Consider the following 15,853-nt stretch of genomic DNA (forward strand, 5'->3'; position numbering starts at 1 on the left):
GTGCAAGTGAACTTTATCACGAACTAATGAGAAAAGAGAGTAATCAGCCTTACTCTGTGTAAAACCGTACCCCAAAAGTGCCTTCGAAAGTTTCGCGAACCAACATCGTGGAACTTGTTTCAAACCATACAGCGACTTGCGCAAACGACATACCATACCCTTCTTAGAAGCACCAAAACCCTGAGGTGCCCTCATAAAGACCTCTTCATCCAAATCTCCATGAAGAAACGCATTTTGCACATCCATCTGATGTAGCTCCCAATTTTTCCCAGCGGCAACTTGAAGAACCAATCGAACTGTGCTCATCTTTGCTACAGGAGCAAATGTATCAGAATAATCAATCCCTTCTTTTTGACGATTGCCACATGCCACGAGTCGCGCCTTATACCTTTCAATGGAGCCATCTGCATTATACTTAATTGTATAAACCCATTTACACTCAATCACATGCTTACCTGGTGGTAATTGTTCAATCAACCATGTTTGATTTCGTTCTTGGGCCTCAATCTCGAGTCTCATAGCTTCTCTCCATCGCGGATCCTTCATGGCTTCAGCAAAAATTTTCGGCACAACTCCTTCAGTTATACTACACAGAAATGCCTTGTGTGACACAGAGAACCTTTCACAATTCACATAATTCTCAATACCATAATCATTACTCAACTCCTGACTCACAGTGGAAGTATTCATTGTAAATGTCGTATTGCACACATAGTCGCGTAGCTTGACAGAAGATTCTTTCTTTCTCATTCTTCGTCCCAAAGTTTCTGTTGATGCAGGCTGTTGCACAGTTTCAGCCTGTGTCAACGATGCAGGTTCTGTTACTAAAGCAGACTGCACATTCTCAGACTGTGTAACCGATGCAGGTTCTGTCACTAAAGCAGGTTGCACAATCTCAGACTGTGTAACCGATGCAGGTTCAGTTTGTGGCGTTGTAATTCCTAAGATATCGCGTATTTCGTTTCCTATAGTCTGTCTTTCTTCTTCTGCAACCTTGTCTGACACAACCTAAGTCTGTGTCATTGTATCTCTTGTGAGAGGTTGTATAATTTCCCTTGTCAAGGCAGGTTCAATATCGTCAAATCCAACATTATCATCCACATATAACCTCATTTGATTAGAATTAGAAAGCTCATCCACCTGTGCATTTTTTAGCTCCAAATATGGGAATCGTTCCTCAATAAAAGTGACATCCCGAGAAACAAAGATTTTATGTGTCTCCAAGTCAAATAAGTTTCATCCCTTCTTTGCATAAGGGTATCTCAAAAATACACATTTTCTGCTTCTACTCGCAAATTTCTCTCCATGACGTTTCTGATTGTGAGCATACGCTAAACATCCAAAAACTCGTATCTCACTATAAGCAGGAGCTTTTCCAAAGATGATTTCATAAGGACTCTTACCATTGTGTAACACAGAAGGCGTACGATTGATTAGATACGCAGCATTCAAAGCACAATAACTCCAAAAATCTACTGGTAAATTTGCCTGAAACCTCAACGCTCGTGCGACATTCAATATATGTTGATGTTTTCACTCCACTCTACCATTTTGTTGAGGAGTTCCCACACACGAAGTTTGATGAATTATCCCTGATGTACGAAAATACTCCTTCATACCCATGAATTCACTACCATTATCACTTCGCACGATTTTCACTTGTTTCTCAAACTGACGCTGAATGAGAGCAAAGAAATCTACCATTGTTATCTGAACTTGTGTTTTATCAGCAAGAAGAAAAACCCACACAGCTCTAGAATAATCATCCACGATAGTTAAAAAATAAGAGGATCCACACTGTGTTCGATATGGCCCCCACAAATCACAATGAATCATCTCAAAGCATTCTTTGCTTTTCTCTGTACTCACAGGAAATACATTCCGACACTGCTTTGCTCGGAAACAGACATCGCAATCAGAAACACTAACACTCTTTTGATCCACTTCTGGCAATCTCCTAATAACCTTTTCAGAAGCATGTCCCATCCTTTTATGCCAAAGTTCCAAAGACCCTAACTTACTGACCTTCGCTACATTCACGGTCTTCTGAATACCTTGAAGAAAATACAATCCATCTTTTCTTTCACCCACTGCAATCAGAATTTGCAAAGCAAGATCCTGTATCCGACACATTTGCTTGGAGAAAAACACAATGCAATTCATTGCATCAATAATCTGTGACACAGAGATGAGATTGCACTTGAGTTCCTTGACAATAAGCACATGTGTCAAAGTTAACTTCTCCGTCAATGCCACACTTCCTTCTCTATCAGCAACCACAACATTTCCATTAGGCAGACCCACTAAACATGGTGAGACTTTATGCACATCAAACATACCACTTAAGGTACCCGTCATATGGTGCGATGCACCACTATCAATAATCCACTCATCTGTATAGGTGTTATCACTCACACGATTTGCTATCTCTAATCTCGAATCAAACCATCAAACAACCTTATGCCATTGATCTTTCTTGAGCCCTGTCACAGCCTGAGGATCAACCTGTGACGCCTCCGTGTGTGACGCACGTTTTTCAGTGTGTGACACATGTTCCGTAGGTTTTCCATACTTCTCCAGCCACCAATCTGGATATCCATATACCTGATAACATGATCTCACATCATGACCATACTTCGAACAATAAGAACACTTAATTCCTCGACTCTGAAATCTCATATTTTCTAAAAAAACAGAGAAATTCTCCAGGTTTCTCCACCGAATAAAGAAATCCCAAGCCTTATGGCTCTACAGAAATCTCAAACCTCGTCGGTCCGAGTTCACCAAAAACAAAAGAGCAAGACCTCTTCGGTTTGCTTTTTCCTATAAACCACAACTTATAAACAAGAATTTGAATCAAGAGCTAGACTAAAATTAATAGAAGAATTTAATATACAATGAGTAAGTCAAGTAGTGTTTGAGGGAACCCTTTATTAACAAAAAAAAAAAGTTTAGTATATAAAACATTATTAGCTCATGGGGTGGGGAAACGAACAGACACAGGAAAAAGGAAGAAGAGACATTTCTTTGTCATTAGTCAATAGTCATGACATAATTGACAAATATAACCGTTTGTAATTATTTGTTCTTCTGAATAATCAAGGGATAACCAAACAGTTTTGATATAATTTTGTGTCAAAAATTGAATATTTTGTTCCATACTTCAAAAAAAGATGTCAATTTTTTTTTTAAAAAAAAAGAGAACTATCACTTTATAAAGCGTGTATGTTTCTTATTCAGAAAAGGGTGGAAGAAGATGAAATTATTGGCGTAAAAAAAAAAGTTACAACCTATTGGCCCACAAAACCTCTTGGTCGGAGGGTGGATCAGGGGAGCGAATTGAGAGTTTAATAGCGTGGAAACGCCCTTCCGAGGAATGGCTAAAATTCAATACCGATGGAGCTTCTCACGGTAACCCGGGATTAGCCACGGCGGGTGGAGTATTGAGGGATCATACGGGAAGATGGTGTAGTGGCTTTTCTCTTAACATCAGCATTTGCTCGGAAACCCTAGCCGAGTTATGGGGGGTGTACTATGGGCTTTACATTGCCTGGGAGAAGCGAGTAACGAGGCTTGAGCTGGAAGTGGATTCGAAGTTGGTGGTGGATTTTCTCAAAGACGGGGTCAGCGATTCTCACCCTATGTCTTTTCTGGTATGACTGTGCTATGGCTTTCTTTCTAAGGACTGGGATAGTCTGGGGGTTTCCTCACGTGTATAAAGAAGCCAACCGTCTGCGGATGGGTGCCCAACTATGCTTTACTTTACCTTTAGGTTTTCTGTTTTTGAATGATGCTCTGAGTGTTGTGGAGTCACTAGTTAAGGATGATGTCCGAAGAACTTCGTTTCCGAGGCAAATTCGATTGTAGTTTGATTTTTTATTCTTAATAAATTAGGGAGGCTAAAAAGCCTTCCTCGCACGTACCAAAAAAAAAAAAAGTTACAACCAGTAAACGCGGCCGTTTAGATTGTCTTTCCATTTTAGCTATATTAATTAGTAGCATTAAATCGAAATCGAATCGATTCCTTGAAGCAGAGTGGGTCCAACAATGTAGCTCAAGTGTTTTGAAGACTCCTCCTCACTTTTCTGTCCACAATTTTTGTTGTTTTTCTTACGCAAAACCTACCACCATTTTCTCTCCTTTTTCCCGATTATTCGTTATTACATCAGTTTATGCGGAGATAGTACCGTGTCTTGTATGCTAAAGTAACTTAAACCCCATGATTTATGCTAAAATTTATGTTCTGTTGTTTTTTTTTTTTTTCTGCTGTTTGCGACTGAAAAAATTCCAATGAGTCCGTGTCAAAAATAAAACCTTCCACAATCTTAAGTTGAAAGTTGAAACACATAATGATACATTGGTATGCTTGGCAGTTACATACCAATATACTAACATAGACGCAAGTCAAGCAACGTTTGAATATTTATGTTAAGTCGTATTTGTTGGTGGGAAATTTTGGTCAGTGAATCTGTTCAAAACAAATTAAAATTCCATGCAAGAAAGATTTAATTATGTGGCAATGATTTTATTTTAAGATATCAGTATAGTGTTGTTAAAATATAAATAGAGTGGTTTCATAAAAATTACATGCCTCAAACTAACATTGGATATGTCTACTACTTAATTGGAGCTGCGGAAGTTAGTTTGAGCAAACAAAAAGAAAAATAGTGTAAATGCAGTGAAGGCTACCAACAAAAAAAGGCTTCGTCTTTTTCAATCGTATCTTCAAAACTTTTTAAATTTTCTAACAACAAAATATTTTAAATCACATCCTAAATGTCAACCATTTTAAAACCAACCGGACACTCAAGCACTTAAAAAACAAACTCTTTAGTATCCTAGTTTCTTCACCACTCCTAATAACTTCACTGTTTTAGTCTTAAATGTTGAATAAGTTTCACTACTAGTAGATCAGTAACCATTGTAATTTTCGAACAATCTCAATCTTATGGACAGCAAAGTATTATCAATTATGATAGTCGAGAATCTGGATATGTTACCCCCCTATTTAACATTGTTCGTTCTTCACTTACTTCGAATCTCATCAATTCAATAGAGTTCTTCCATGTTTGGCTGTACAAGTAGCCACGACAAGTAATCATCACATTTTCTTACCTGAAACAGAATTAAACGGGACCCTTCTCTGACAGTAAGAATGGATAAAATCAATTCATACGTGGATTGGTAAAATAGCCAAATTTGAGTCATACCGTTTGTGGCTAAAGGTTACTGGTTTAATACATTTCTCTACTCTATCTTGTTGTGGTGACACAGGGACCGTTCGATCGAAAACAAGGACATAATGTTGTGGTATACACTAGGGTTCCATCATGTACTTGCCAAGAAGATTTTCCGGTTATGCCAGCCCTCACAGCTAGCTTTGAACTTAAACAGGCCAATTTCTTTGAATCCAATCCGGTTCTTGAGGTCGCGCCCTTCTTAGAAAAGGACTTACCACTCTGTAGACCATTTGCTACATCTTGATCGGTTCTGTTTCGTATAGAATTTACATCAGATCAAAAGTCCGGTTTAGCCATGGGCTGTTGAAGTATATTTACCGTTTTGTAATAAAACTAAAACGTCCAACAAATAAAATTCTTAAAGAAAATCAAATAATAGAACTGTTGGTTGTTTACCAAAAGAAAAGAAAGCATTTCCACAAAACTTTTGTCTACAAAATGTTGTATGTCATAGTATTGTGAGTGACTGTGTTGCCAACCAATCCTCTTTGAGACATATCCTACGTAACAGCTCCATGCCATTATCTACTCTGACATGCGCAATTCTTCTATGAAAGTACAATATGTCACAAAATCTGGGAGACAACCCTTGCTAGATGCTAACCATCAAAGCAAACATATGCTTGTCCACCTCTAGGTGACACTGCATGCAAAACCATTGATCAGTGAGCTGTAAGTAATATATAGTAGCAGGATCTATGGACCTATTGATCATTTCCTTGTACATTTATTCGGCCTCTAAAAAATTTCTCTCTTTTACAAACGAATTGACCAATGCATTGAACGAAACTACATTAGGGTTGATGTTCTTCTCAATCATACCACTTAGTAGTCGAGGCATTGCTCAATCTTCCATAATTACAAAGGCAACTTATTAGGGAGCAAAAAAAAAAAAACTTATTAGGGAGCTGTAGTAGGTATAAATATTTGTGGCGGCGTAGGTATATAAAAAGATAAGAGCTGTAGGTATAAATATAATTTTCAATGTTCAACGTGGTTTGATTAGATTTTCTTTTGAAGCTAGCTGATGAATTTTAAAGTCTATAGAGATTGTCTTTTGTTTCTTTAGGCAGTCCTGCAGTGGAGGAATATAGAGTTGTTATAATCTAGTGTTTGTCTCGTACAGTCGTAGTGGTTCTTTAAGAGTTGATTTTTTTACAAGGCACCACCAAGAAGTGAATATTTCTCACAAATTTATATTCGCACTGCAGCATCTCCAAGAGAAACTCTATTTTTTAAGGTATGAAAAATCTCAAATTTGAAGTTTGAGAGTGTTGTTTTGCAATGATCTTAAACAAAACTAAAAAAAAAAATTGCACTATAGTCCTCACTATTTATCATTACTAAATAAAATCATAAAAATTTTATAACTAACTATAAAACACATTTTAAAAATATTACAAGCAAGATTAATTAATAAAACATTAGTATAAAAATAAATATACATAAAAAATAATAAAAACACATCAAGTAAATCATATATTACAGATCACATACTAAATCATATATATGATTTTAGGTGAACTCTCTCCATCATGCTGCCACATCAGCATTTCAATGGAGGACATCTGTCCTTTCAACTAATTAATAAATCATAAATTTAAAATAAAAAAAAAATAAAAACTAATTAATACCACTATTTCTAACTTAACTATTCTATTTAATGTTTATTTCATATGTATTTATGTTCATAACTATTAAGTTACATTAATATTAAGGTTTTTCACATTCCTAATAAAAATAAATAAACAACATTTCTAACTTTTTAGTATTCGTCTAAAACTTTTTAATAATTTTTTATACTAACTTGATACTTTTCTTCCGGCTTATCTTCATCATAAACACTTTTTTCGAAGCTTGTTGTATGAAAAAATGTAAAGATATAGCGTTATCTTCATTCAAAGATTTGGCGGTTTTTATGGGTCAAATATAATATTATTATAGCTGCATTTTATTGTAAAACATAAAGTATGGGGTAGTTCTTGCAGAATCAAGGCAATTGTACATGTCATAAATTTGAGAACATTAAAAATTGGAGGTAATTATATGTTTTCAAGCTATTCAACCAAAAGAATATGACTTTTATCTACGTCTTTTTTACTTATAACATGTTTATGATTTCTAAAATAGTATAATAATTTTCCTAATTACCATATTTCAAATCCTTAAAAAAGTTATTTGTTTTACAAAGAATTTATTTTTAAAAAACCTAATACTAAACAATCAAACAAATTATCATATTCTTATAATTAACTATATATATATATATCAACACAAACATATTTTTAAAAATATTATGTGAAACAAAACATGCGCGTATGCGCGGGTACAAGTCTAGTTACTCAATAAAACTATTACCATAATGATCTATATATGATCAATCAAAGCATTTTGAAATGATAAATATATTTTAGAGTGTTTAACAAATGTTATATGGAGAAACAAAACTTATAAGAATATATGTAAAATATTAATGAAACATAAGATTAGGAGAGTTCTTAAAATGATAAACACAAAAATTATTAAGATTGATTTTAAAGTATGTAATTGAAATGACTGAAATGCAAATAAAAAACATGAAACTTTAAATTTGAGATATTGAACAGTGAAACCTCAAATATAAGGTATCACTGTTTAATACTTCAAATTTGAGGTTTTGAGGTTTCTTTTGGAATACATAAAACTTTATAATGAAAATTCCTCAGACTAGCCTTTAAGGTTGATGTATTGACAAACTTAGCCTAACATATTGATCACCTTACTAGATTAACCTTATTTATTAAAAAAAAAATTTATTTGTGCAAAAAAGTAAATACAAAAACAAAAAAATAACATATCTAATATTAAAAAAAATTATCTCTCTCATCTTCTCTCATCTTCTCTATCGCTTCTCTCTCGTTTTTCTCTAACCCAGATCTGAATTTTTGTTTTTTTGCCGCATTTCTTGATTCTGGCGGTTAGCACCTTTCTCGCCTCCGTCGATCACAAGAATCGTCCGATGGCACGAGTGCACCTCTCACATCCCTTTAGATGGCGATTTTGTCCCGATCATCGAGCATTGTGCTTCCCTCGAGTCTAGATCCTTCCGCCTTCTACCACTGGACCGAAGACCTTCCTCTGGTTCTCCTCCATTACTACGAAGTCGCAGAAAGGCTCAATCGCTTGGATCTCTTGACGGCGGTGTAAGTTTTTGGGCGGCGGCGTAAATTTTTTGTAAAAACCGTAACCCTAATTTTTTTTCAGGTACGTTTGGTAGATATATTTGGAAATCGATATTGTATTTTTTTGTTGTAAAGTTCATAATGTGTGATGGTAGATTTATTTGAAACGGTATGTAGTTTGGTAGATTATTAGTTATTTGATGGTAGATATATTTAGAAAACGAAATGTGGTTTGGTAGATTTATTAGTTATTTGATGGTAAAATTATTTTTAAAAACAATGTCGTTTGGTAGATTTATTAGTCATCTAATGATAAACTTATTTGTAAAACGATGTGGTTTGGTAGATTTATTAGTCATTTAATGGTAACTTATTTGAAAAATGATATGTGTTTGGTAGATTTATTAGTTATTTATGGTAGATTTATCAGTCGTATATATTTGAATTTTATATACGAATGACAGTATTTGTTTATTTTTTTCTGACAGATTATGGGCTTTGCCATGGTGAACAAATCTTTGATGGGATATCCAGCATCGATCCGACATGTTTTACTATGAATTGTAGATTTGCATTTGGTAGATTTGTTTTGAAATAATGGTAGATTTATTATTAAATTGATGGTATATCTATATTTGAATTTGTAAAAATGATAATTAGATTTTAAATGATAATATTTTTGTTTTCAAATTATATTTGTCGTAAAACATTGACCTAGACATTTCACATATTTGCTAGTAATGTTATTATTCAATTCAATTTATTTCTTTACTTTCACTATGATGTATATCATAACTGAATAAAAATTTAATCAAAACATATGACTAAAATCATTTGACATTGTGATGTTGTAAGAGTTTATGTAAATAGAGTTAAATGTAACAAATATTCAAAAATAAAAATCAAAAGATCATAAGTTAAGAGATGGTTATTACAAATATGACATATATGTTCAAAGTTAATATGAAAAGCAAAGTTATCTTAGAGAAAATATATATCATAGAAAAAATATTTATGTTAGAAATTTTGACCATTGATTATGGCATTTATATCGTAAAGACCAATAATCATCTGTGATCGAATCACAGTTAACCGACATAATCTTAGCAAACTCATGCAAAGAAAACATCAATGGTAACAAAACCAAGTCAAATATAACCATGGAACAAGTCTACCATATGTACGAAACCTGTTTAACATACGACACTCCAAAACAAGTCTACCACACATCTGGTTTTTTCGTATATTGCAGAATACATTTAGGACAAAAAAGTAATTTTAATCCAAAAAGTCAAATGTCTGCCAAACATTAACAACTAAGTATACCTCAAGCATGGAAAATAACTCTACCATAGAAACAAGTCTACCATAAGCACCTCATATATCTACCAGATCGAGATTATCTTTGTAAATACCAAACTTAATTAATCTACCACATGATTATTATAAGAAGTCTACCATACGTACAATAACTCTACCAGATTACATAAACTCTACCAAACTAACAAACAAATCTACCAACATTCTGTAAGTCTACTTCATATAACAATTAATCTACCACTTACCGGAAGAAATTTTATTTGAATTTAAATCTACCACAAAACAAACATATCTACCACAAAACAAATAAATCTACCAACATTCTGTAAGTCTACCTCATGTAACAAATAATCTACCACTCACCGGAAGAAATTTTACTTGAATTTAAATCTACCACAAAACAAACATATCTACCACAAAAGCAAAAAATCTACCAACTAGATATAAATCTACCATAAAACAGATATATCTACCGTCACGTATTGACAACTTTTTTCACATAAATCTACTGCCAAAGAACATAAGTCTACCAACTCAGAAATTAAATCTACCTCATTCTCAATAAATCTACCGACAAAGTCAACTATGCGAGAAAGTCAACGTTTTGTTTAACAAGTCTACCAACACGTTTGACAAGTCTGCCATTCATAACAACAAATCTACCGAAACATAATAAATCTACCTCTTATCGTCAAAACTCTACCAAGATAAGTCTACCAACATTTGTAAACTCTACCAACTCTCGAATAAATCTACTATCGACCTAATAACTCTACCGATAAAATTTTTGCGTTGACCAAAATTTGATAAGTCTACCGTCAAAGCCTGGTAGACTTATCAAATTTTCAGCGCTATATTCTGCCTATGTGTCATTAAAAAAATAATGACATTTTCGTAATTAGGTTTTTTTCAACAAAGGCGAAAAGAATGTTTTGGGTATGCTAGGTTAGTTTTGTAAAAAAAATAAAAGTACGCCAAACAAGTTATATACATACTTTCTAAGATTAGTACAGTAATCCTCCCAACCTTATATTTAAAGTTATAAGGTGTCTTTTGGAGATGCTCTTAGAATTTGGTTTAATTTAGTATAGTTTTGTTAATGGCCATTAGAATTTGGTAAATGAAACCCTTAACAATTTAGAAAGATGCAGAACGAAACCCAAATTTTCGTTGTTACTAGTTTGCATTTCTCATGATTGCTTTCAGTGTGCCATTTTCGGTTCAAACCCAATTTGGGGGAACCATCCCAATATATCAATTTGGCTGGTTTGTCTGTTACAGTATTTCCGTTACTATGATTCGAAAACCCGATGACTCGACTTCAAAGCTTAATAATTATGTCGGCAAACGCAAACAAAAATTGAGTTTCGAGACCATACAATATGTACTACACAAATGTTGTAAAACGTAAATGAATATACTTATTCCTAAAAAAGTTGCTTCAAAATTTGTAATATATGAACGTAACGTATATGGAATCTAGTTATTCCTAAGACAGGTGGTGTCGTAACGTACTAACGTAAATGAATATATTGTTGCTTAGAAATTTACAATATATGAACGTATCGTAAATGAGTTATAATTTATAAGACAGATTCTCGGTTTACGATAAGTTCTTAACGAAAACAATATAAGCTTCTCAGTTTCGATTTTCGTAACACAGATTGGACAGCAAAGTATCTGTTTGATTTTAGCCTACATATTCAATAAACAAAATTAATAATATGCCTAATTAACGAAAAAACAATATATGGCCGTCTAATTTCACAATTTGTTTTAAAATTTATATGTGGCAGTAGACATGCCTTCCCTGAACAACATGAAGCATAGCTGATGGCTCTGACTGGTATATCTAAATTCTAAAATGACCATATATATCAGCTTTAAAAAATATTTCGACCAAAAAAAAAAAAAAAAAAGCTTTAAAAAATATTTATCATCATATAAAGACAGCTTTCTATTTAAGAATTAAATATTTTAGCTTTTTAACTAATTATGCTTTGACGTGTCATAGAACACTCCTTTAAGTATCTGATCGAAGTTGGTTTTTCTTCTTTAAGTTTTTTCACTCACTTCAACTGAATCAAACGTTTTTCTTTTATCATGAATTCTTTCTTGTCAAGCGTTCTTCCTGCTCCTGAAGATCCCGTTCTCAGTGTATCTAAACTTTACTCTAAGGCTCAACATATCGATCTTACTTATGTTGCATGTTTAGATCCATTTCACCAATATTATATAACTGTTATCTGATTCTATTAGTGTGTAAGCTGGGTTTTATATTAAAGTCTTATGATTGTACGCACAAACAGGTATATTTTGCTAGTAGAGAGGATCCTAGCCCGGTTAAGTTGAATTTGAGCGGCGGTTCCTATCGAACTGAGGTCATTTTGGTTTTTTTTTTTTTCTCTGTCTACGTTGCATGGATCTTCAGTCTCTATAGATTAAATTTTATTTTCCATTTTACAAGCTCAGGTTTTGATTATACTAGTTTTCTCTTGTGTTATATTTTTTTCTTATTAAGGAAGGAAAGCCTCTGGTTCTCTTCTCGAGGTGGTGAGAAAAGCAGAGCAGCAGTTAGCGAATGATATGTAAGCAAAAAGTTTTTGTTAGATTGTTTTGCTCACATGCAATTTCTTTGTTTGCAATTTTGCGTCAATATATGAAAAGACACATTTTTTGTTTATTTAAATAGAGTTGGATGATTTTATAAGTTGAAATATTTATTATATTTATAGTGTTTTGTAATTTTTTAAAAATGAAATCAGTAAATAACTATTTTGTTTATTTGTAAAGACTTTAACAGTTTAGTATATATATAAAACTATATCGCAATAACACTAGATTTTAACAAAATTACATAATTATTTATAACTAAACTTACCGAATATAATAAATTTGGAGTGAAATTATAATTACATCAAACCAAATAACATATGAATCTATTAAGAATATAAGAATTCATAAAATAATAGCTCTGAAGTCTTTAAAAATCAACACAAATGCAAACACAAATATAGTAACTAGCACTAAGAAAATACAGTAAATGTGAACACGAATGCACACAAACTAGCAGGCGTTTTTTTCTTTTTTTGAACATTTCACAAACTAGAAGTTCTAATTCTAATTTCCTCCTTTTTTATTTGTTCACTTGTTTATTAATAGCCTATGATTCTTCTCTTACCTCAAGGTCCCAGAATAAGGAATATCTTCCACTTGATGGACTTGCTGATTTTAACAAACTGAGCGCCAAACTCTTCTTAGGTGATGATAGGTAAACAATGATCACTTCTATTTTCTATCATCTTTTTGTCCAAAAAATGTTTGATTCGAGGTTTGAATTTCATTTGTAGCTAGATGCTGGATTTCAGGTCTCTAAAGATTGTTTTTGTTTTTGGGCAGTCCTGCATCAAAGGAGGATAGAGTTGTTACAATCCAGTGTTTGTCTGGTACTGGTTCTTTGAGAGTTGGAGCTGAGTTTCTAGCAAAACACCACCAAGAAGTAATTTACTCATTTATCTATTTGGTTCTGCGTTTACCAAAAATTACAGAAAAAGTAAAAAATCTATTTAGTTTTGTTCTTGAGATGACATGTAAAGGTTTGTATTAGTGTTTTCATTGCGTCACCACCTCAGATTTAGACCCACATAACACATGTTGTCGGAAAAAGAAACTCTTAACATCTCAAACTACCTCCAATCCTACTCCAAAATAGAATTATAAGCAATATTCTCTTCAATCCTATTCCATATTTCACTCTAAAATGGAGTAAAAAATGAAGTTATTCCAAATATGGAGCAAAAAATAGAGTTTCTCCATTTTTTTAATAATGACTCTATTTTAGAGAAAAAAACGGAACTTACATTGGAGTAAAACAATGGAGTTATATATTAGAGATGCCCTGAAAGATGCAAACTGTATTATCCCATGAGACCCTTATCCTATACAGCAGTTCTAAAAAATACTTACAAAACTGCTGACTAATTTATAGTTGTATAAAAAATATATGCTATTTACGTAGCTACATATTTGTGAGGGAAGTTTGTAGAATTATTGTAATATAGAGTTCCTTTTTTGAAGTTTTTTTTCTGCAAGATTGGGTTATAAAATCCTTCATGAAAAGCTCACATAATTCATTTTACAATCAAGGTTTCTTTAACTTTGTTTTTTCACAAATTCGAGAGTTTTTCTTGATATATAATTGCATTTCTCATGATTGCTTTCAGCGTGTCGTTTTCGTTTCAAACCAAACTTGGGGAACCATCCCCAAATTTTCAATTTGGCGGGTTTGTCTGTAGAAGTTTACCGTTACTATGATACGAAACCCGAGGACTCGACTTCAAAGGTTGATTTTATATTGTTGTCCATAAACTCTATATCACCTTCCTCATTGTTATACGTTATTTATCTTATTTATGTTTGCTTCCATCTTGATTACTGTTTGTTTAAATGGCCCACAGACCAAGATGGAAGCAAACAAACCTAAGATAAAACATGCTATGATGTTAAGTATACAATTGTAAGTGAAGAACTAATTTCAAAACAGGCATGCTCGAGGATCTTGGCGCTGCACCTTCTGGAGCCATAGTGGTATTGCAAGCTTGTGCGCATAATCCCACAGGTGTTGACCCAACATTGGATCAATGGGAACAGATTCGAAAAATAGTGAGATCTAAAAGCTTGTTACCATTCTTTGATAATGCATACCAGGCAAGTCATAAAATTTATCATTTTCTTTCCTTTGATCATTTTTTTATTTTATGTTTAGTGCTAGTTGTAATATACATTTTCATCTTGTTCCTTAAACTTTCAGGGTTTTGCTAGTGGTAGCCTAGACATTGATGCACAAGCGGTTCGTATGTTTGTTGCTGATGGAGCTCAAAGTTTTGCCAAAAATATGGGTCTTTATGGGGAGCGTATTGGCGCTCTTACCATTGTAAGCAACCAAAATTTCACACTTTCACATGCATGCAAACTTAAATCTTGGCTACACTTATGATAATAAGCATTTTTAAAGTGTATATATAAACTCTGTGTCTAATGTGAAGGTATGCATCTCAAAAGACGTGGCTAGGAAAGTTCACAGCCAAGTGTTACTTGTTGTGAGACCTATGTATCTTAGCCCACATATTCATGGAGCATCCATTGTTACCACAATTCTTAAAAAAAGGTAATTGTTTGTTGTGTTTAAATGCTTCATTGTAACAAATGGGATTTTGATTATTCTAAAAGTTTCTTACGTTGTATATATCTTTGGCAGTGATATGTACAAGGACTAGACCATTGAGCTGAAAGGAATAGTTAGCCGCATAGTTAGCATGCGCCAACAGTTATACGATGCTTTACAAGCTCGAGGTTTGGTTTAATGGTTTTTTTTTCCTTCAAACTTTTTTGTTAATTAATATTGAATCATTCATAAGTTCTGATTTTTTTGTACCATGTTATTCTTGCAGGCACACCTGGTGATTGGAGTCACATTAACAAACAGATTGGGATGTTTTCTTTTACCGGATTGAATGAGATGCAAGTTCGCTTCATTGCCAAAGAGTATCACATTTACATGACCTATGATGGGTGAGGGACACATATTATTTCAATGTTCTTCAAATGTTTTAGTTAATCGTCTCGTTTTCATGATGAAAAAACTTAGTTTCAAAGTGAGAATTGTGAATTTATATTGCAGGAGGATAAGCATGGCAGGTCTAAGTTCGAAGACAGTGCTTCAACTCGCTGATGCTATACATGCTGCAGTTACCCAAATCGCCTAAATCTTGTGATTTTGTTCTTTGTTTGTTTTATGAGATCATTGAAAACAAAACAAAAATTAAGCCTCCTTGAGATCATGTTAAGATTACGTTTCAAAACGATTCAAGGGATCTTTTTAAGTTTGTTTATCTCCCGATTTGTCTGATGATCTGCATATGTTCATCTTTATCGTTTTGGATAAATAAGAAGACTAGTTTGGTAATTCAAAAAAAAAAAAAACTAGTTTGAATTTAAATTTTTATAGGAAAATTTGAGATCTTTTTGGAGGGAAGAGCTTCTTCCAATGCTTACCACAAATGTGTTTGTTCAACATGAAGCTCACACACAATGTCGACCAAATACACAAAAATCTATCTCCACATGTAATTT

The 15,853-nt window shown here is 33.3% G+C and overlaps 1 pseudogene; it reads left to right on the forward strand.

Moving 5' to 3' along the window:
- The first annotated feature begins 11,790 nt into the window (after positions 1–11,790).
- LOC18016718 lies at positions 11,791–15,632 on the forward strand (annotated as a pseudogene).
- The last annotated feature ends 221 nt before the right edge of the window (positions 15,633–15,853 follow it).

The sequence above is a fragment of the Eutrema salsugineum genome, unplaced genomic scaffold (genome assembly GCF_000478725.1).
Source record: "Eutrema salsugineum unplaced genomic scaffold, Eutsalg1_0 scaffold_2, whole genome shotgun sequence".
Lineage (NCBI taxonomy): Eukaryota > Viridiplantae > Streptophyta > Magnoliopsida > Brassicales > Brassicaceae > Eutrema > Eutrema salsugineum.